General features: G+C 44.7%; 1 protein-coding gene across 3 annotated transcripts in view; it reads right to left on the reverse strand.

The window, feature by feature from the left end:
- KIAA1671 (KIAA1671 ortholog) overlaps positions 1-18,922 on the reverse strand; it is a 64,868-nt gene extending 45,946 nt beyond the window's left edge. For 2 of the 3 annotated variants that reach the window (XR_014958672.1, XM_021544706.4), the window contains exon 1: positions 18,701-18,922. The gene's annotated coding sequence lies outside the window, so the exon portion shown is untranslated. Of the gene's footprint in view, positions 1-17,747; positions 17,823-18,700 lie in introns of all 3 variants that reach the window. The other variant, XM_085593191.1, reaches the window with a different exon arrangement.
- Positions 18,923-21,319: the final 2,397 nt, after the last annotated feature.

Raw genomic sequence — 21,319 nt, forward strand, 5'->3', positions numbered from 1 at the left:
GGATGCAAAGGTTTGGGAGGTGCTCTAAAAGGAAACTTGCTGGAATGAGGCTGATGCTCACAGGCAATATTGCAAAGGGAAAAATTCAGCTGTGAAAACAGCATCGGTCTTGCAGTAGCTGAGAATGAATTCTCTCCTATCATTCTGTGGTCCCTGTTTCTCTGGAAAAGAAGAAGGGGGCACAGAGCTTCTTAAATGGACTAAAACTTGATCCTCAATGGAACGCAGAGCAGTTAATTTACAGCGTGGGACCTAATCCCTGGTAACAGAGCACAACTCGCTTCTCCAGCCAATACTCCTAACAGAAAATTTACCCCTTCCTTAGTTTCATTACACTGCAGTTTTACAGGACTCTATTTTCCCCTACATAATCTACCCAAGTCAGTTTTCATGTTTTAAATTCCGATACCTTACAACAGATATGAGGCCCCAAACAGACAAGTGTTTGAAAAAGAACAAAAATTTAGTGGAAAAAATAATCACCTAACTTTGAAAATGATAAAGCTCCTTGATACAAGTACACTTGATAAAGAGGAATCATGTCATCAATGCCAAGTGTAACATACACTAGACACTGTGTCTCAGTTTTGAAACATATCTTGTTTTAGATAAACTTGTTTCTTTCTTACTAAAATACCTCTAGTCCAGTTGGCAGCGTACAAAATTTGGGGCAATTTATAAAGATCAACTGCAAATTAAACTGCAGGAGGATTTCAGATGCTATTAATATTTAGTAATACTATTGTAATCATACTATTACAGTTGTAAATCCCTCACCATCACCTACATCATGTTATTCCCTCCCTGACATCCTCTGCCCAGGGACAGTCAGCCGAGTTGCCCATGCTGCCCCTGCATGTCCCCACCTTGTGTGGCAGAGCCTCAAAGCCAGCTTGTCCCCATTTCTGGGCACCTTGTCCCCATTTCTGGGCCCCCTGTCCCCCATTTCTGGGCACTGCTTCTCTCTCTGCCTCTCTCAAGCAGTGCCCACGCTCCCCTTGGCTGTGGCAGGTGCATTCTGCACACAAAATTAATTATAAATGCCACTGAAATGACTCTTTAAATCCTCCAGCTTTTATCAGAAAGGTTGGCATATGAAGGCCTGGCTCTTCCCTGCTGCTCCTCTTCCTCAGCTTCCAAACACGTGTGACTGAGATTTTTTTTTCCCTGGGTTAAGCTGAGCCACCACAGGGTGCCACAGGGATTCAAACACTGCTCCAGGCCCCTTCAAATCTTAGTGCCCTCAGGTGTTGCCTGCATTTTTAATTAAAGATCTATCATTGCAAAAATTATCAACGTTCCTCATAAAAAACCAAAATGGATTATTCACTTCACAGAGTTATTTTTGCAGAAGATCATTTGGGAAGGGCTTCACCCCAAACACGCCCTCGCTTTGGCACTTGCCCACCCACCACACACACAACTATTATTTACATCACTAATTCCTTTAAGCCTATTAAGGCAACAGCAACAGCCTGCAGATAATTTTTCCACCATGAATCATGTGACTATTGCCAACTTCCTCGCTCAGAAACAAGAATGTTTTAAATGACACAAAGCAAAATTATCTATAATCTGGCCCTGAACCTCACAGCAGATAAACAAGTCCATCTGTCAGTCTCTAAGAGTGGAAAGCATAAAAATTCCACCAAGAAAATGTCTCTGCTATTAAAAAAAACCCAAACAAACAAAAAACAAAACCAAATATGTTTATGACATGGAGATCAAGCAGAAAGCCTGGCTCCAGCAGCAAATACCCACTAAAAATGCTCCCTAGAAAATCACCTAATAAACATGAAGTTTTTCTTCTTTTTATATACAACTTTATAAGCAAATCTGCTTCTAGCATAAAAAAAGTATTCCCTTATTGTGTAGATACAGGAAGTATTTTGTATAACAACATATATTAGCAGCTCCTGAAAACATGGCTTTGTCCATGAATGTGGTTGAGAGGCTGGGACTGGGTGATGGCTAAGGACTCTTCCATCCAAACCAGTCTGGGATTCCACGATTCTGTTCATTCCCCTGGCCCAACAAGCCACAGGAGCTACTGGGAGCAATGACCATAAACCAAGATTTATTTCATCCCTCCTACAAAAGGTTGCCCCACTGTCTAAAATGATTCAGTCTTTACAAACAATTTTCTTCTCTCTTTTCTCCTTCCTGTCCTCACTGACCGAACCCTGGGGTCAGTCAGCAGCAATCCCTGTCTGTTCTCCCCAGAAATCCTCCTGCTGCTGCTTCCTGCACTTGGAGAGGTGCTGATTGGATTAAATAAGAATTAACAGAGCAGATCCTATCACTTACTGTGCACGTACTGTGATTGTGAGTGCTGACAAGAACATAACTTACTACAGCGCAACAAAAATAACACAAAGAAGGAAAAAAACTTTCATAACTAAGTAGATCATGAAACTAATTCAGTAAAAAGTAGGCTTTTTCTATTTTTGGGTTTAAGTCTAATTCACATTATTATTCACTGCAGTAGGATCCATCAATTGCATTTAAGAGGACATTCAGGGTCTCTTAAAGGGAAATATTATGAAAAGTACTTTCATAATGGCTCTGATTTTTTATTTGCCAGGACAAATTAATTCACAAAGTAAAAACAGCCAATAAAATGTATTTATATTTTCCCAGATTCACAGTAACTCAGTTCTGCTTCTCAATAATAAATACTAAAAGGCTGAGAATTAAAACTACATCTTCCAAATCTCACAAGCCAGATCTGCAAAGCCCCACAGATCACTAATATTAGAATTCCAAATTTAAAATAACCTTCCTCCATTTCCCATGTCCAAGTCTCTTGGAATCTTCTTCTCTTTTACAAAAAGAACTAAGTGCTGCACTTTTGAACATTAGAGTCCAGTCCCAACCCAAGGATGAAAGGCTCCACTCTGACATTTCCTCCCACTGCAGAAAAGATTAGCAATTTGTTAAATAAAGTGTCCATCCTATAAATAGCAGCATTTACAAGCACTTGTAAATCTCTAATTGCTCCTGCCAGTACAATTGCATAATGATCATCACCTGCCAGAGCTTCACCCCCATGCAGCTGCACTAAAGAGCTGCAACATTTTCAGCCACTCTTTCCATTAAGTGCTGCCACCTCAGTGCCACGGTGAGAACTTTGCACCTTGTATTTTGATCTCCATGCTGCAAAGATTAAAATGGTAACAAGTTATAGAGCTGCAGTTCCAGTAATTCAAGCTGGCCCCATAGAGGCCATAACATTTATTTATTAAAGCAAAACTTCGATGTTAAATACACTGGAATGTTCAGTATGAATTTAAGATCACATTCCTGATATAGGAGGACAATCGGCTGAGACAGGGATTCAGGAAAACACAGTGAGGGTCCTGGCACAGGTTGCTCCATCCCTGGAAATGTCCAAGGCCAGGCTGGACACAGCTTGGAACAACCTGGGCTAGTGGAAGCTGTCCCTGTCCATGGCAAGGGTGGCACTGGATGAGCTTTAAGAACCCTCCAACATAAACCAGTCTGTGATTAATTTATGGTAGAGTAAGATTCAACAGCAAAATGTTACTGTGTGTAACCAGGACAGAATGCACCATGATGGCTGTGGGGCACAGGGAGTCATGCTCCAAATTTTCTTGAATTCATGAGACAGAGATGTGTCTGGACAGAATGATTTGGGTAAAAAATTACATGTAATAATCTGTTTCCACAGCTGTCAGTCCATGCTATTTTCATAATAATGTCCGTGTGTCGCATATAAAACATAACCCAACAGGATTAATGTACAAAAGATTGCTCCAGTTCTTTCTAGAAAACAACTTCAGAATGCCACCCTTTAGAAAGGCACAGTTTGCAACCATAGATTTATCAAGCACCCATTTTCTGTAATGGGCACTTTATACTAAGCTCCAAAAATTTCAGCTCTGGGTTTTGGGGGCAATGACCACTGCTCTACAAACAATTCAGGCCAACACCTTGGTCAAGATCAACTTTGTCCAAGCCAGGTCTTGGCTGGAGATTTTCCTCTTTGTACATTGTGTTCTACTCAAGAGATCCCTCAAGAGCACAGGGACTGACAGAGCACGTTTGGCATTTCCTCTGACCTGCACAACTGCCTCATCACACCCCAATCTTCCACAATTTCCCTCTCCCCAACCCTCTCATTGACAGTTACAGAGGAAACTCTCTTCCCTTCCCAGTTTCACAGAAGGTCTAATTTGTTTTGAAAGTCTCTTGAGTCTCAGGTAGAAAAAAACCCCAAGCGAATGAAAATTACATTAAATGTAGGTGATTCACCATTTTTTGGTACCAGAAGCTGCATATCCTCACCCTCCTGTGTGAATCATCTTTTACTTCCAGCGTTCCACACAAGGGATTCCACCCAGCTCATTAGTGGGTGGGTTATTTTCAGAAAGTCCAATGCTTTTGGCAGTTGAAATAGGGAATAAAAGCAAAATCCTGATTTCTGCCAGCTAAGGATGACATTCTGCAGTAAAAACATGAATTATGGGATAAGGCTGAAGTGAGGCTAAAAGTGTGTTTGTGCAAAGGTGGTTAATCCCAGCAGGCCTCAGAGTGCTGTTCTGTTTGCTTCTCTCATCAAACCTTTGCTTTTGTGGTCAGCTTCAACTTCTGCTAATGTTCTTTTAGGTTTCATCCTTGCAAATGCCTTTAAACCACAAACAAGACCTGCAAATAACCTCCCCATGCAGTTTAGCAGGGGAAAAAAGACATTCCAGAAACAACTGCATTGCGTGCCAGATAAAATATTAATGATCAGGTTTGGCTACAAGCAAGAAAAACTGAGTATAGAACTGAAAAAAGGTAAGTAAGTCCAATTAAGGCTCTTCCAGGAAGACATTTGGTTGTTTCAGGGAGGACTTTATTCTATCTGCAGATCCCAAAGATCAGTGGGGTCATGTCCTGGACACAGCAGAAGGTGGGTACTTGAATTTGCAATTTGGCAAATTTCTCCTCATACCTTTTCAAAATCATCATGGAACTTCCTGCTGGCTAATTGCAACATGGTCTTCTCGTTGAAGGAAGCTTAACTTCACTTTTAACTGTATTTAAAACAAATTTTGGCTAGAGCTAAGTTTTCCTGCAAGGATTCTGAAGGAATGGGTTAAGTCCCTGACTCTCTTTTTGATATCTTATGCTACACATCCTGAATATGATGGAATTAATCAAAATCTAATTTATTTATGCATCCTTTGAGTGTATTTTCTCCACGACCTTGCTTTAAAAAGGTGAAATTTGGCTCATTATAGTTTCAGACATACATCAAGCAGAAGTGAGGCAGGGCTGTTTTTGCAAAGGTTCCAGCTTTGGGTGGGAATGCTCTCGTTTGGCAGGCACACCATGGACACAGCTGAAGGAGTGTAAGGAGATGGATGAGCCAGCTGCAGCACAGACAGAAATATGGGATTGAAAAACAACTTTGGCGTTCTTCCATTTGATACTCCCCTCCACGATACCACGCTCCGTACCATGTTTCAGCAGTAAAAGGAGCTTAAAGACCACCCACACCTGGAAATATTTACTGTAACTGTGCATATTTCTCATCCTCTTGGCAACAAGGGAAGAGGAAGGACAACTATCTGATCTCAGAGCTGACAGCACATGGATATCACCACTGGATTTTGTTTTATTCCCTTCCTTCAGAACCACCAGCTGCTGCAATTCTTTAAAAGCAGCAATTATATAATTAGCACATTTTCCTCCCAAAACAGTGGTGGGAGCTACTTGGACACTGACACTGGAACTCCTTGATGAGCAAAGGTGCAGTAAAAATAGTCTTGCAGCACAGCACCTTGCTAAGCCTGGCAGCCAGCGTGGGGACACCAAAGCTCATGTGAATTGTGGGAGGTGCAGCACTCCCGTGGGAGACAGGGCTTGGCTGACCTGCTGAGGAATTCAAGTCAAAGGATTGAGTGAAGCAGATCCGTGGGCTTTGGTTTATTGAAAAAATCCACCTACTTGTTACAAAAATAGGCAAGTGCCTCCACAGCACTTTGAAGGCTTCAGAAATAAAGCTGACCCACGGCCCTGTACCCCCAGGCAGGAATCAGGGGAAGGATCTTTTCACACAAACTCAGCCTCTGAAGGTCACTGTAACACAGAAATAGCATGAGGTGAGAAGACATTTCCTGCTTGCCTTCATGCACAGCAGGTGCTTTTGTGTCAAAAGGACAAAGCCCCTAATCCTCTGATCTGCCTCCTCAAATTCTAATGGATTTCCAGCACTGGAAAACAGCATTTGTGGCCTGGCACAGTAAACCACCTTCAGGAAAGTACACCCAGCTCAAGCTGTCTGTGATTGACATGGGGTCATCAGGACAAATTTATAAATACTGAGCCTTTGTACATTCGTCTGAGGCTTAAAAATTAATTAAGGTATTGCCATATGGAGAGAAAAAAAAGTGGTTTCATCCAGACTTTCAGAAAACTTTAGGCTACTGGCCTTGGAGCACAACCTTGAACACACCGAAAGATCACTTCAACAGTTTAACCATCTGGAGAAAACTTGAACCCATAAAACTGGAGGACAAAGGAAAGAGAGTGATGAGCTAGAAGACCAAAATCATTACATTAAAAATTATATATGTGTATATACATAGCTCTGGTGACTAACGTGTATCCGAGGGCTATGAACTGACATTCCTTTTCTTCTGCAAAAACAAGAAGGCAGGTTTACAGTGCATTATTTTTATACCTGCACTTTTCCTGACAGACACATTTGGAAGCTGCACAGTCGCCAGCAAAGGCTCATTCACAAAGAGCACGTGGCAGCTACTGATAAAACACTCAGAGCAGAGATGCTGCAATAGATTACACTGTTCCTAAGCTTTCACCTGGACTAAAAGAAACCACATGGTCACAGCCTGGCTCAGGCTGGAAGGGACCACACAGGGTCATCTGCTCCCATCCTCCTGCTCAAGCAGGGTCATCTCAGAGCACACAGTTCTGGAATAACTCCACTGAGGGAGACTCCACAGCCTCCCTGGAAGATCTGGGGAAAACTGTCATTGCACATTCTTGGTACAAATATTTATGTACTGCTTCAGCTCTCACAGCTCTGCCATCAGATGTCTCCTCTGATTTCTTTTCAGATGTCTTCTCAGCTTTCGATTTGGCTGCTAATGACACATTTTCTATCAAAACAGAGAGCCAACACTGTGTCACAGCAATTTCTCCACTCAGTCCATCATTCCACCTTTCAGATATTTGATTAGTCAGAGCATAAGCATGTAGTCGAGTTCAGTCAACAAGCAAATACACTCAAGCCCAAAATACTCGTACCAGGCACGGCTCTAGAAATGAACTGCAGCTGCATGGGAGCAAGCACTGATAAACAGGGGGCTGGACCAGGTGGTTCCCAGGAACAGATGATTCTGTTCTTGAAAAAATGAACAATTTCAGAGCCTGCTCCTCTGAGTGGTAGCAACTTCTGCCCTGAAGATGAAGCCTGCAAAGCTGCAGCACAGCAGTACCGAGCTGGAGATAAGGAGATCTCCCTGGTACTGCTGCAGGAGATAAGCACTGTGACAACAGATTGGCAGAGCTGGCACTAATAAACAAACAGCTCCATCTCCCAGGCAGCACCTCCATGCCCAGCTCTACAGCAGCAATTCAAGTGCTTCACAGAAAAGATGACCCAACTTGCAACAGGAAAATTATGAACAGTATTAAATTGGATTAATTTTACTCCAGTGTCTTTCAGGATACTGATGGAGCCATTAAATCTCATTCAGATCAAATGGACATAACCCTCAGATTTACCATTTCCACTCCAGTCTCACAGATACTGAAAAAAGCACTGGACCAAGGAGAGATGGGTGTATCTATTCTGAGTCAAATAAAATATTGTTATAAAAGCCAAATACTTGGTGGCATAAATCATTCTCTCAGCCAAAATCCCGTATGTCACCCTCTGCCCTAAACACACTGACATACTGAGACATGAAATCCTTTTGCCTTTCAGGTTGTTCCCAGTGTTCCAACAGCCCTTTGATCTCTTGTGTACTGCACCTGGCATTAAATCAGGTAGGATATGGTGCTGCAGCAGGGTGCTGCCTCCTGCCAGCCAGCAATAAACTGCCCTGAGCTGCACACCCAGAACAAACCTGCTCTGCCAACAAAGCCCGACTTGTGCCAGAGGAGCTACTGCTGCTGCCTTGGTAAGGCTCCTCCTTTTCCTTCAGTGGGCACATCTGGCTTTTCACATATGCAGGAAATAGATTTTTTCCCCTATGTTAATGTAAATGCCCACCTCAGAACCACTGGCTGGGTATTTTCAGCTTGTATGAGTGTCCCTTTGGTTGCCTGTGAGCAGGGCATTGTTACCAGCAATCCACAAAGGAGCTTCCTCTTCCCCCAAAGCCCCACGAATGGAACTGAGCACAAAGGGTCGTGTGTGACTGTAAGGAGCCAGAGCAGTGATGCTGCATTTCTCCTCATTTCTGAACAAAAGGGTGTTTAAGCCAAGAACTCTGACAGCTACAAGTCTGCACATGCATTGTACGCTACCTTGTTCTTCAGAAACACAACATTATTCAGCAAAATCAAGGCCTGTAATGAATTATTGATAACACATACACTATCCAAAAGCTTAGTGTGTACTAAACAATCTCCTCCACCTCCCTACATGCTTGAGAAAGCACAGAAGGGGGGAAAAAATGCCTATTAATTGAAAGACAACAGTTCAGGCACTAAAAACATTAACAAATTTATTCAGGGTAGTGAAAGAAATAGCTGGAGTGGGAAAAACCAGCTCTGAAATCCAAGTGGTGGCACTGGCAACCTGGGAGTGCCTGGATGTGCACAAGCACTCGTGTGGAACATCCCCAGCACCCAGCACAGGGACAGGGAACCCCTGAGGGGCTGCTCAAACCACACTCACAGCTTTTTTTTTTTTTTTTTGGCACAGAAGGGCATTTGTAACCACAAGTGAACCCTGGGGGCTTTTTAACTTTCTGGGAAGTTTTAAGCACAAAGAGCAGAGAGGCACTTTAACATATCAAAATGAAGATAGAAGAGTAACATGAAAGCACTTGAAACTCCTGGTCCAATGGAGAGATCACCTACATTTTAAGGCAGGGTAATAATGAATAGCTGACACAGGCATATTCTGCAGCTCACAAAAATTAGGAGGAGTGAGAGGAGTGAAAGATCACAGGTTTGTCCTCACCAGTTCATCCAGACCTCAGCATCTAAGCACTCACTTGTCCATGAGCAGCCAGAGCATGAAGCTTCCCACAAATCACCCCCACCCAGCCACACTCACACCACAATTACAGCAGCCCTGGCACCTGATCCCTGTTTCTCAGAGCATATCCAAGGAAGGGATTTAATAACTTGAAAACGATCTCACAGTGAATTTAGAAACCCCCTTCTGAAGTTATGACAAAGGAGGATCCTTGGACTGAAATCTGACTCAAAAGAAAACCAGGATATGCCGAGTTCTCCCAGCTCCCCACCTCTGTTCATGCCTGTCCCCACAAAGCCCCACAGTGAAGCATGACCCACTGATCCCAATGTGATCACTGCTAACACCACTGGAGGCCTCTGGAAGGCACAAGACATTCACCAGCCTCAAGAGGCACAGCAAATGCTGCAGCTACTGAGAAATCTGCTGAGCCAACTCCCTCGCTGGCATTTTTGGTACAGGTCTGCAAGTTCAAAGGGTGGCATAAAGCTGTCATAAAAACAGATAACTGGCACTGAGTCAAGAATTTCTGGAGAAGGAATCCCACCTGATCCAAATCAGTTCAGAACAGGAGCCACACCAATCCAAACAACTGAATGTGAAGTGGCAAAGTTGGAAAGGAAATTAAAGATCCGCACGTCCCAACATCTTTCAAGGGACAGCAGCTGGTGCAGGATACTTCAGAAGTGACGTAGGCACAAAATCTAATTTCTTGTTATTTTCTAGCAATCTGCAGCTTTGAGACTTGATGAGCCAACAGGAGACACCTGCTTAGTTAAGAAGATTAGGCAATTTTTTCATTTTGTTTCATCACATATGAATCAACCAGCAAACCACGGACACAAGGTCCATGTGAACTACCGCACACAAACTCTGCCCAGGAACTGCCCTGATCAGCCTGATGAGTTCTCCTCCCCGAAGTCATCAGGTTCAAGAGCCAAAGTGTTCAAAAATCAGCGTTAACAAAAAGCAGGTAGACAGGCTGCAAGAGCTGTGTGGCCTGTTTGCTCTGCAGCAAAGTGATAAACGCCACAGACTCTGAAGTCTAATAAAAGCCAGTCCAACCTACTACAAACACTGTCTTGCACATTGGTAAACAGTTATAAACAACCTTCTGGTAATTATATATTTTAAAATATACACTCATGCCTTAACAAGTTTTTCACTCCAGCCTTCAGTCCAGATGTGAGCAGGAGCAGAGCCATTAGATCTGACAAATTGTGGTGCTGACTCTCTCTGTGAGCAGCTTCAACCCTGGGCTCTGGGAGCTCAGTTCAAGCCCAGCTTCCCTGGGTTATTAGACCAGATGTGACAGGGAAGAGAGCACAACCACTTCTACAGTCAAGATGAACAAAGATGGAAAAAGTTTTAACCTTAAAGTAACCATTTTCAGCATTTTTGAAGTGTGCAAATCTGGCATGAAAACTGTTAAATTAAAAATAAACTCAGTGGAACTGAAACAAGAATTTTGGAGACAATTTGAAAAATATATGAACCTTCTCCCTACAGAGCCAAGCCTGTGAAAACACCATCTCAGCCAGCCATAAATCTACAGTAGAACAAACCTGGATTCCAGATGAATTGCTTTGTGTATTGTGTGCAACAATCCAATATCAACAAAGACAATGCTCTGTGTGATCATTACTTTACACATATATCACAGGCAGCACAAATAATCTCTGAAAATTCTACACATGCTGATGTGGAAACAATACTAAAACACATTCCCAGTATTTAAGAACAAATAAGAGAGAAAAGGCTCAATATGGTTCATCAGAGGTGTCAGTACTGGGGCCTAAGTTACACAGGTGCTTCAGTGAAGTGCCTTTGGGAAAGGAAAATATGTATTTCATCTTAAGGCTCCAGCCTCTCCATCATCTCCCTTTGATATCCTCCTCATGTGTGAGCACCAACATGACAGTGACACTATACAAGGAAATATTTCACATGAAGAACAGATTCACACTGAGCTCTACAGACGCTCTTCCTGTGTGTGACTACAACACAGGCTACAAGAAAACCTCTCCCTGCCCAAAACTAACCCTCTGTGCTCCAAGCACAGGGAAAAGGCTCCCATGGAATCTGCAAGCACTGCAGAAGCAAAAGGAAGCACAATTCCAATATGTTTAACGACTGAATTAGCATAATGCTCACAAGGCAGAAAGCAGCCTCCCTGACCTTCTTTAAATGCTGACCTGTAACTATTGATGAGTTTCTGATGGGCGCTGTGATTCAGCCAGCTGGGGAAGGAGGCAGGGAAACATCACTGCCCTGTCAAGTGAGAGCAGGTCAGACATGTGGAAACCTCTCCAGCAGCCTCACACATCCACACAGGAATAGTGACTAAAACTGTACTTAGGAAAACAACAAAGACCTGAAGTTGTGCTGGAAACTCCGCTGTAATCAGAGTGATTCATTGAATCTCTCCTTTGCAGACAGCAGCCACAGAGCTGCCATGCTTTTTTAAATATTCATTTTGTGAAGACATTAACTGAACATTATGACGACTTGTAAGAATTATGATACATAAATCTGTGTTTGAGAAATTCTTAGTACTACTTGGATAAATGAATATATCTATTATAAAAGAAGTGTTAGAAGAGACCTTAAAGCTCATCTCATTCCACCCCCTGTCATGGGCAGGGACACCAGGTTGCTCCAAGCCCTGTCCAGCCTGGCCTTGAACACTTCCAAGGATGGGGCAGCTACAGCTTCTCTTGGCCAGATCTGTTACTGCTGTTCAAAATGCAAAAAATCCACACTGCATCATGTTTACAGCAAGAACAGGATGGTATTTAGATAACTCTGCAGTCATCATGATGCTGAAAACATTCTAATGACAGATTTACACTAATATTTGACATTCAATAGTGCCAATACAGTAAGACACTGTTTGACAACAATAACAACAGTGACATTTCTGTAAGGTCTCTCAGTTAGGGAATGAGCCAGCCGTGCTGCTCAGCTTCAGCAGAAAGGCCTGCTGTGCTTGTTTGGGTCAACGAAGAATTCCCAGTGTTCTCGTGAAATATCAAACAGTTTCAGTGGCCAGAAATTCCAAATCTGTTTAAAACACATGCTAGCTTTGCTGGCCTCCTTATGGATGAGGCAGCTTTGTCCATCGAAAGCCTTGTATGGTTGAACATACTCCCAGCAGATAAACATCCCTCCTAAAAGTTGGCACAACTCCCTCCCTGCGAGGAGCTACGGCTGCACTGAGACAGCCTAGCACAGGCTCAAGGCTGAGCTCGTTAAAAGAGCAAAATAAAGACCAACTTAAAATTCCGCTCCTGTTCCTGCCTTTCAAAGTCTCACCAACACTGTAAAATAATCATGGTCCTCATTTTACAACAGCAGGAATAACCAGTTTTAGAATTTGACATTTATTAACATCACTTGTTGAAAGGCACTGAAAGCACAATATTTAACCAATACTATGAATTACAGAAACAGTCACTATGAAAATATAAACAGAAGAGGCTGCTGTGTATGGCAACAACGTAGCAGCACTAAAAGCACACACAAATCTTCTTATTTTCATGCATTTCACTAAAAGACCAGAAGCTTCATACCCGTGGAAACTACGAAGGGTAATCAAAATCAAAGAAAACCTAAAAGTACAGGCTGAGCATCTTCACTTCTTCACCTCCTCCCCAATGCTCTAAACACACGTAGTTTAGATTCAAACAGAATGCTAACTTCTAACTTATTTTTCCTCTCTTTTTGCCATCCATCTCCTCGGCATGGCCGCGCTGCCCCTGCAGCAGAGCTGGAGTCTGGAGCTTCCCGGAGCTCGGCGCAGGAACTGGGTCAAGCCCGGAGCTGGAGTTACAGCCCACTCGGCTCCTGGCCATTCCCAGCCCCCAGACAAATGAAAGGGGTGTTTTGACCTGGAAACAAGGCTCAGCTCTCCTCCCTCCCCGTATTGAAGCCCATCAAACTGTGTGCAGTGAGACAAGCCTGACTCCAAAGCTGCCCATGCTGCGGCGTCGCTCTTTGGAGGAGCTGCTGGAGCGCACAGCTTCTTCCCTCCAAGACAAAACTGGGGAGACACCAAACCTCCAGCAACTGAGCTGTCATCTCTTCCTGCTCGTTACACCAGCCTAATGACCATCCTGACTCGTAATTACTACAATAGTAAGAAGCTTTCAGTTCTCACGCTGCTCCAAGACCAACGCTACCTCCTTTGAGGCAAGCAGAGGCTTTACTCTAGCACAAAACTGGAAGTTTTGGCACTTAATTCTGGTAAGAACTTTTAATGAACAGCTCTGTAAATGGCTTTAGAAGAGCCCAGATCCCCCCACCCCCAATGTTTAAGTGTGTGCTCACTGGACATGACTCAACCACAAACAAGCAGTGTTTTGGATAATAACCCTCTCTGTGCCCTGCATCACCACAATCACACAACCCTCAGAAAACATTCATTTCCTCTTCTCAAGCGTGTTTCGTAGAGATGAAGAGCATAAAAAGAAAACTCAACTCCCATTGTCTCAACGTAAGTGTAAGGCATTCAGGAACTGCAAAAATATGTATTAATGATCTCCTATTTATACAGATGCACTGAAAAATATCCCCCAAGCTGTTTGAAAGTGTCTTTGTTTGCAGAAGTTCCAGCATTACATATTCCCAGAACAAACCAAAGACAATGGGAACCAAGAAAATAAACCTCCTTGATTTGAGAAAAGAATCTAAAGACAAGGTATGTGCCCATAAACAGCTTAATTTTAAGAGTCTGAATTCTTTAAGCCTAGGCCTGAGGAAAATCATCACTGAGTAGACTTAAATATCCTTTTGTGATCAGATATTTAGGTCATACCAATTACAAGAACAAAAGGAAAACCTTAGGCATTTTCTTAAGCAATAACTGCAAACAGATAAAACAGTCTCCACACTAAATTTAGTATGTTTTGACAACACTCAATATCCAGGTTTTCATAAGAATTTGGTTTTCCTGCCAGTTAGCAGAACTCAAGACACAAAATCCTCTTCACCTCCAGAAACTCTCTCAAGGCAAAGAGCAATTGACTTGCTCTGGCTTTGTTATTTGTAAATTTTTAAATTATTCCTGGAACACAAAAAGAAATGGCCTGAGAGTTCAGAAATTCATGGATGTCCTTCAATCTCACTGAGAGTCAATGAAGGGCAAGAGAACAGAGAACCAACTTCACCTCTAACCCAGCAAGAAAAGCATCTCCTTGGAATCAGCAGTCACATCTCACTGGAAGCACATATCCAGACAACCCAACAGCCAACTCCTGGAGATTTTTAGGAAATTTCTGCACATCCAGCTGCCTAGGGCAGGTGCATCTCAAGTTTGTCGAGCATGGAGACTTCCAGTTAAGCTGTTAAACCTACCAAGCCTGTGGTCACACCGAGGGCCATGATTAGGATTCAAGACTGGTTGCTGTGGAAAGAATTCCTCAGCTCTCCTGATGCTATTATTCCAGTCTTTTTGGCTGCAAGCTCAAGACAACCACACAGTGGTTTACACTGCAAATCCTACTACCACAACCAGTGACTCTTCATTTAAAGAGATTTCTGAAGCAAAAGCAAAAAAAAATCTGTGGCTTTTGCCCTACAATGCCTTTGGGCAATTCTTACACATAAAACTAAAAACACACCTAAAAACATTGCAACATTCCCAGGTTCCAGTCACCCCTGTGCACCAAACACAAACCAGTGATACAGACTGGGCTCACAGCATCACCACAAGCCTCATGCCTGGGCTTGCAGAATTGAGCATTTATTTCAGTCTCGCTTTTCCAAGCAGCCCACAGCAGGATCTCCTGCTCCATAAAGGATTCACTGGAATGTTCCCTTCCTCCCCAAATGCTGTCTGCTACTTGAGAACTGAACAAGCTGCACCTACCCTAAGAAATACATACATTTATAAAAATCAATGGGCAGAAAGACTGCAGCACTGCACACCTCCCTATAACCAACAGCATCATGGACATTTCACACAGCTCGGGAAGCGAAAGACCTCAAACCTCATGCAAGAAAACATTCCATTAAAATAAACAGCTTGAATATAAGGAAAGAACAGCAACATTACACATAAATGGATGCAGAACACTTCAGTCTGCATTTAGACACACCCTTTTACCAGTCAAATTTTTCACTAACTACCCAGCATTACCAATGCATTGCCAAAGGACACTTCCCCTGGATAGGGAACAGTGCCAAGTTATTAACTTCTGTGGAGTATCAATTTGAGAAAACACACCGTGGCTTGGAGAAATACCTTGATCTAGGAAACTGCCCAACAAGAAACCAGCACCATTTTTAAACACATGAGCAGCCAGCAGAGGAAATCACAAGTGTAAGGTGTCCCTAAATGACACACTCAGGGAAATCATCTCCAACGTGCTCCTGAATCCTGATGTGCACAGCACTCCTCACAAGCAATGCTACACCAGAATTTTCAAGACGGTGGGAAGTTTTCTTATCTCTGTTTACAAACTCAAGGACAGAGAAATCCTATCAATTTGATTCACGTTACTTGGAAAATCTGCCAGAAGGGAGGAAGCTCCATAAGCAAAACCAAACAGGGAATAACTCCAGGGCAAGGACCAGGGAGTGAAGAGCAACGCATTCCTCACCACAGAGATTTAGCTCCTTTTTCACTCAGCAGTAACCAAACACGTGCCAAAGAACGGGCAGGTGACAGGACTGGTTTCAAAATTATCTAATAGCCAGAGAAACATGAGTGCTGAATGGAGCAGAGTCCAGGACAACACCCAAGTGAAATCACAGAGCTGTGCAAAGAATCCCAGGAGCAGGAATACCTGAGCTCTCCATCCACCTGGGACCTGCTGGTCAGGACTTGCTTCTTTCACATGTAGTCTGAATGTCACCTTGAGCACATGGAGCAGGAAGGGTTGGTAAACTTATGAAACAAAGTCTGAAATCCCTGCTTTCAGTAAAGCCTATTTTCAAGTTGTAACTGGGTTTTTTCCCCTTTGGTAGAAATCAGGCATTTGGGAAGCCTACTGCCACTGCCAGAGGAGTCTGCACATTTAAGGGGCTCAGTTAACACCCAATGTAATGGTGCTGCACATGGCTGAAAATGGAAATTAAAAAAAAAACCACACACAAAAAAAAAAAAAATCCTGCAGTTACACAAAGCCTCAGTATGGCAGAGGGAAAAACTGCTTCATCATCAGCCATGGAAATTTTCTGAATCCCTGGTTATCTCGTCAGGCCAGAGCTGCGTGAGGAGGAGCACAGATGGGTACTGTGCCCTTTCTCCTGCCATAAGAGCAGCAGCTCCAGAACTGCAGCGTGAGCACAACCCTGGGGCTGGGGCTGTGCACATCCTTTACTGCCACATATAAAATGAGACAGCAAAAAATGATAAACCAAAGTATTCCAGTTGGAAACGGTCCTAGACTTTGCCTCCTTTTAGGGACTTTCCATACTGTGACACTCCAGAGTGACTTGGTTCTGTGTCTTCTATACATTAGGAAGGAAACAGTTTAGAATTAGCTCAGGGCAGTGTCTGAAACAGAGGAAAAGTTTACACACCCATTTTCAATAAACTCTACACCTATCAAAAGGGAATTACAGCCTACAGCATCTATTTAAATATGGTTCCAACCTCCTTAACTACTCTGAAGCACAAAGGCTTTAAAGCTTTACTTACTAATAAATATCCTTGATAATTCTTACAGGAAAAGGCAGAACACACTGTGAAGAAAATCCTAGCCAAAAAAACAAAAGAGGGGAAAAGTTTATAAATTCTTTAAAGATTTTTTTTTTTTTTTGAGAAAGTCTTTACTTGAATTAAGCTGCCAGGCAGCTTTATTAGCATTTCTGCCACACAACTGTCTGCTTCCCTACACACCCTGCAAACGTCACAGGAAAACAAAGAAAACTCCCATTTTCATGTGGTCGTTAGAAAGATGCAAATCTTTCTGGTTTGTGGAGGAGAGACAAGGAAAAGAAAATGCCAACAACCTTCAGCTCTGGCAAAAAAAGTACCTCAGAAGCAGCTGAACAACTTCCCAGTTACCCTGGAAACAGAGTTTACCCCTCAGCAGACAGGGAAAATTGCCTGCAATTACCACCCTAGAGTAAAGCACCAGTTTGGACAAAACATCAATTTCTGTTTGCTGCAGCTCCTTTAATGTGATCCCAGTAATTTATCATGAGCAATATTTGATCTGGAATGGAATTCTATTACCAAAGCCCAAAGAGCCTGAGCTCTATTACCAGACCTGCAGGTACAATCAAAGGTTACAATATCTCCTAATGGCACAGAAGAGCTCCGCCATCTGCCAAGTGAGATTTCCCCTAATCCCATTCCTCACACACAAATCAGAATCACCCGGATTACACCACAGAAATAGAAATCAAGTCAATACCTGAACGCAGGGGATTAATCTCCCACCTCCAGACGGGAGAAAGGCAAGAACAGCAACAATGCTGCAGGAAGGCAAAGCTTTCCAGCACACAGGAAATTCTGGGATTTCACTGATTAGCTTCACCCATCCAGAATCCCAGGGCTGCTCCCTCCCAAATCCGAGCGCAGGACTCCGTGCAAATTCAGGGAACTGACCTCCACGGGATCTTTTGGAGCAGCTATTTCCACCCTGAAGCGGCACTCCGCGTCTCTCCGTGCACTTATAAACCCCTTGGATTTGCAGTTAGCAGGAAAAAAATTAACAAATGAGCTGCATATCACCAGAACAACCCAAATCACCGTCCACCCAAGTGCTTCCAAAACAAAAATTTATTCCCTTAGCAGGGGCGTTGGAATGAGATGAGCTTTAAGATCCTTTCCAACCCAAACTATCCTGAGATTCTACGTACACGCGATGCCAACAAACAAAGCTATGTGCATCTTCAATTAAAAAGCAGCATGATGACTTTAAAACCGGCACTTCGAAGTAATTTTAACGAGCAGAAAATGTATTTCCTGAAATCCAAGGCATTAAGGAGTCACATACCACTCTCGGGAATGCCTGAATCCCTCCTGCTCTGCCCAAGGAGCCGTCGCCCGGCTGTAAACCGGGAGGGGAGGGGATAAAGGGGGAGCATCTTTATTTGTCCATTTAAAACCTCCAAGCACATTATCACCCTTAATCCAGCGAGGAACAGATAACTGCAACCCTCGCGGATTACAAAATTCGGTAATCCACAGAAACACGAGCAACAACACCACCCACCAAAAAAAAACAAAAAAAAAAAAAACCAAAAACACCTACAACCCCCCTCCCCACCTCCAGCGGCCGATTTGGAAGGGCAGAAGGGGTTTTTTTGGAGGGGGGCTTTTCCTTTAGCACGAGCCGCGGGCTCTGACGCAGCGAGAAAGCAGCAGCGGGGAGGTCCGGCGGCGGGGCGAGCGGCCGTGCGCTGCCCCACGCCGCCGGACCCCTCCCGGTTCCCGCGGAGCCGCCGCGGAAGGCGAGGCAGCCCCGGGGGAAGCGGGGCAGGGACTCCCGGAGGGTGAGCGAGCACTGCCCGCCTTTGTCCCAGCGCCGCCTCGCCCCTCTCACCAGCAGCACTCACCCAGCCAAGCCACCGGCCGCTCCCTCCCTCCGCGGCTCCGCCGCACCGGGGAAGTTGCGTGAAGTGAAGTTGGGCGCGCAGCGGCCTTTCCCCCGCGGCGGCGGCGAGCGGGCACGGCCGGGGGTGGGGCGGGGCGGGCAGGGGGCCGTCCCTCGGCGCTTCCCCGGAGCGAGGGGCTGCGGGGAGGCGGGAATGTCCCGCCCCGGTGCCGGTCCGGCCCCTTCGCCCCGGCGGCCGCGGGGCCCCGCGGGAAGCGCCGCCGTTGCCGTGGAGACCGCGCGGTGCGGCCGCGGCCGGCTCCGCCCCGCTCCACCTGCTGCGCTGGGGTCGCGGGTTCGAGTCCCGGCCCCGCCGTCCCGAGGGACAGGGGTTGGGTGGTGTGGGTGGTGGTGGAAAATTGGGGTGTGTCAAGATTATTGTGTTGTGTGTCCTCTTCTGGACAGGGATAAATGAAAAAGGGAGGTGCTGGAGAGGGTCCAGCAGCGGCCACAAGGATAATGAGGGGTATGGTGCATCTTTGTGATGAGGAGATACTGCAAGAGCTGAGCCTGGTCAGTCTGGAGAGAATCTCACCAATCCATACAAATAGTGCATCTTTGTGATGAGGAGATACCGCAGGAGCTGGGCCCGGTCAGTCTGGAGAGAATCTCACCAATCCATACAAATAGTGCATCTTTTTGATGAGGAGATACTGCAGGAGCTGGGCCCGGTCAGCTGTTGCCCTAATTCTTAAGATTTTCTAAAGCCTTCTAAGTTTACATTCTGTTAGAAAACTTTCCCACACAATTTCTATAAACAACATATTGTTTGACATTCCTTCATAGAGCTGAAGAAACTTAATATACTAATAATTTATCCAATATCTTTGGAGAGGTGGCCCATTCACTCTCCAATCCAATGTCACCTTTAAAAAAGTATAAAAATTAAAGTCAAAAATAAACCTTCTTCTTTACCTTGCAAATAGCAAGCAGCTCGCGTTGTGGTTCCACATGTCCTATAACAACAGTCAGCCTGGAGAGAATCTCATTAATCCATACAAATGGTGCATCTTTGTGATGAGGAGATACTGCAGGAGAGAATCTCATTAATCCATACAAACATCTCAAATCGTGTGCCAAGAGGATGGTGCCAGGTGCTTTTCAGTGGTGCCCGGTGACAAGGAGCAGTAAACACAAGATCCACCTCAATATGAGGAAGAAGCTCTTCCCATGGAGGGTGGCTGAGCACTGGGACAGCTGCCCAGGGAGGGTGTGGAGTCTCCCTTTCTGGATACATTCCAGACCCACCTGGATGTCATCCTGCGTCGCCTGCTCCAGGTGACCCTGCCTTGGCAGAGGGGATGGACTGGATGATCTGCAGAGCACCCTTCCCACCCTAAATACTCTGGGAGTCTATGATTCTAATCAGTGGAACAGGCAACAGCTGCATCCCTTAGTCAAGAACACCCTGAAACTACAAGCTTTAAGGACCTGAATTAAGAAGTTGATGTGTGTTTATGTAAACATTGGTATCTTTCAAAGCCGGTTTGTTATAATAATAAAAATCACACCTACAGGTTAGAAAGACCCTGCCCAAGTGAAGACCCTTCCCCTGGGCATGTGGGGAAAGCAACTTGTATGGAAATTACTGACAAATCCCAATAAAAGATTGTGTTTGGAAAGTTACTAACTCTGAATTTCTGTGTATAAACAATAGCAGAAAAGTCCAGTGTGGTGGGCTGGATTTGTGGAATACACCGAGCACCCAGGCTGCAAAACCCTGAAATAAATAGTCAATGTCTTTTTCAACTGTGTCATTATTGGCTTGTCACACACCAGGTAAAAAATCCAATTTTGTGGCCACCAGTGGCAGCTCCTTGGCCACCACTGTCCTTCTGCCACCCTCAGGGCAGCACAACTGTGGAGCCCCATCCAGGGAACATTGCCTCAGAGCAGAGAAAATCAGAAAGGGAACGTTTCTGCTCAGACCAGGGAGTGTTCTTCTTTAGTCCCCTCCTCAGGAATGGCACCGGAGTCATTGGATCTGCCCGCTGGCATCCTCTCCATGGCACAGCTGTCACAGTTCAAAAGCTCCAAACGCTGCTTTTTGTCATTACCAAAGGTGTGGCTCTCTGCCGAGGAGGCCAAGGTCGGCTGCGAGGCGAGGCCGTGACTCACGGCAGGAGGAAGGAGAGTGTGCATGATGGGCTGGCCACAGGCCAGGGTGATGCCATGGCACAAGGAAAATGCATCTCCAAGGAAAATGCATCTCCATGTCCTCATCCCAGCTCTTGGCAGGACAGGGAAAGACCAGGCAGCAGGTCCTGTGTCCCTGCCCTCCATGGAGAACTCATTCATCTGCCTTTAAGCAGCCCAAATCTCCTTCTGTTGCAGGCACAGGGGTCCTGACCCAATGGAATGGGGGATCTCTCCATGACCCATTCCAAGGGAGCCAGACAGGGTCTCTGTAGCTGCCCCTTAGCAGGTGCATGGATGGGAGCAAGAGGAAAAGTTTCATCAGCAAAAACATCCAGCCCTGTAACAGCAGCAGGACTATGGAGCTGCCTCGCCTCCTCTGTTCCCACCCACATCCCATTTAAATTAAGATCGCTTTCCCACAGCTTCCCCCCTTGCTCCCAAA

Source organism: Lonchura striata, chromosome 15 (genome assembly GCF_050655825.1).
Source record: "Lonchura striata isolate lonStrDom1 chromosome 15, ASM5065582v1, whole genome shotgun sequence".
In the NCBI taxonomy this organism is placed as follows: domain Eukaryota; kingdom Metazoa; phylum Chordata; class Aves; order Passeriformes; family Estrildidae; genus Lonchura; species Lonchura striata.